Below are 2,593 nucleotides of genomic sequence, written 5' to 3'. Positions count from 1 at the left end.
ATAATGCCAATAAACACAGTGACATTTGTGGACCACAGTGTTCTGCCAGCTCTGGTGAGCAGTTAGCAGTCTGGTGTAGACTGCCCAGGTCAGCTCAGTCATCGTACTGCAGAGCACATTGCTGGAGGAAGCATTAAACAGCTCTGATCATCTATCAAAAGGTGGTGATAAGGGTCCCAGGATGGGGTTGGTTATTAAGGCAAAGAGTAGACCTACTCCACATTGGTTTCATTATTATTTTACAATTGTGTCTGTTGTACCAATAGCTTTTGTGATATAAATGTGTTTATGCTTTGAAGAGGCACTCCATTCCAGTGTCACTTTCGCTGTGTGCCTGGGGTCAGGGGCAGACTTGGACCAACAAACGGCCCTAAACTTATACACAGGGAGACAACGGCTGGTGAAGTCTGGGTCCCAGTAAAGTGCCGTCCGTGGGGGAGGTTTTGGCATGTGTGGTTCTGGGTGTCTACATAGGGCGACCGGGCCCACATGGGAACCAACCGGCCCACCAAACTAAAAACTGGACCGGCCCTTCTAGCATTTGCCAGAATTACCCGATGGCCAGTACGCCTATGCCTACGGGGTCATTCTCCTGCTGAAAGGTCAATCTCTAATCCCAGTCTTAGGTTTTTACAGACTGAAGCAGTTTTTTCTCAAGGTAATGCCTATATTTAGCTCCATGTATTTTGTCTCCTACCCAGAGAAGCTTCCCAGTCCAACACTGCCAACACCATGCAATCAGGGTTAGTGTTACCCTGAGGGATGTGCTGTGTTGGGTTTGCAACACACATAGTGCTTTCTATTTAGGCCAAATAATTCAATTTTGATTTCATTGGACCACAGAATATTTTGCCACTGTGGGACCTTACAGAGGTCCCTCATGTGAACCACCTCTATTGTACACAGATAGACTCCATTCAACTTATGAATGTGTGAATTCTGAAGGCAAAAGGGGTGAATACTTTTCTAATGAATTATTTTTAATTGATTGCTTTTTTCACCTCACACTTTTTTCCCCACATTGAACATGTGGAGTAGGTTGTGTAATTCAAAGGGAAACAATCCCATTTAAATGCATCAGTAACACAACAAAATGTGAGAAAGTCCAAGGGGGGGAGAATACTTCCTATAGGTACTGTATACACTGGAGGTTGAAATTATAGGGTCACTTGCAAATATTAATGAAATCCTACTAAGAAAAGCAAATTGTACATAAACCATAATACCCTGAGTGATAATGACCCTAAACACACAGCAAAAATAAATGGAAGAAAAGAATGGAAGAAAAAATGAATGAATGGTATTGGGATTGACACAGTGTCTTTCCTGTCACTGACCTAACCCCACAGTGTATGGTATGATAATTTGGTGAGAAGAGGTTCCAATAAAATGTCAGTAAAGTATAAACTCCACATTATTTTCTTTCCAATAGTTATTCTGTGTCTCCAATAAGGTTTCCAGGTGATATCATCATTTTGACCACCAGTATGTGTATATGCATTAATGGAAAATGCATATGCATATGTTTTCATGTGCATATTGCACTGCTTAAATATATAAAAAAACATATCTTGAAAAATGTACCAAAAAATATACTTTGATGTGCATTGAACAAAAATAGCACTTTTAACATTCATGGTTTAAAACCGCTTGCATTATCATCACTATTATTATTATTTATAGGCAGCATAATAATTTATAAAATTGCAAACCCAACTTCCCCCTCCCTTCTCGATTGTCTTCACGAAGAGCTATTGACAGGAGCATTGTGTGTTGTGCTTTGGCTTACTCTGTCTGTAAAGCTCAAGAAAGCTAAAAAATAATAATCTAGAATTAAAGCATTTACTGTGTACATTATAAGGCCACTAAATTACACTGATTTCTAATTTGTGGGAAATGAGGTTCCCAACATGATTCAGAAATCTTACATTATGTGCATTTTATGTTAATGAACTGTTCCTGAATTGAATACTGATAAATGTGTCAATCTCACAGGAAATGAATTTCAGTAAAAGACAATTTCATTTCTGCGTGAGATTATCTTGATTCATGTTTAAGATTGCAGTAGTTATTATATTTTACCACATCATGAATTTAAGTGACATATAATGAAAAGGAATGCCATTTAGTAAAAATGTTGCACTCTTTATATAGACAAAAATAGCTTCCTGAACGCCAGTCACTGAGTGCTTTGTGTTTCTGATGCAATCATCGATTCTACACCTTTTCCTACTGCTTTTAAAACTTTCACTAAACAAAAAGGACAGCTAAGCCCTCAATGCAATGTGTATTGTAAACAGTTTAGACTGAATAAACACTTAAGTTCTAGTTCAAATCAGAAACCTGGATTATTGTTGGGGCCAAGGAAATTAATACATGACAAAAACACAACAAAAAGAAGTAGCATAATACAAAAAAACACTCCTTCATTTGTTTGTATCAGACCTCTGTCAACATCAGAAACTGAGCTCTGCTGTCAAGAGAACAATTGTAAAATTGTAATATAAATGTATATATATATATATATATATATATATATATATATATATATATATATATATATATATATATATATATATATATATATAAAAGA

The sequence above is a fragment of the Amia ocellicauda genome, chromosome 1, assembly GCF_036373705.1.
Source record: "Amia ocellicauda isolate fAmiCal2 chromosome 1, fAmiCal2.hap1, whole genome shotgun sequence".
NCBI classification, from domain to species: Eukaryota; Metazoa; Chordata; class Actinopteri; order Amiiformes; family Amiidae; genus Amia; species Amia ocellicauda.
The sequence above is the reverse complement of the archived record's forward strand: the minus strand, read 5'-3'. Positions refer to the sequence as shown.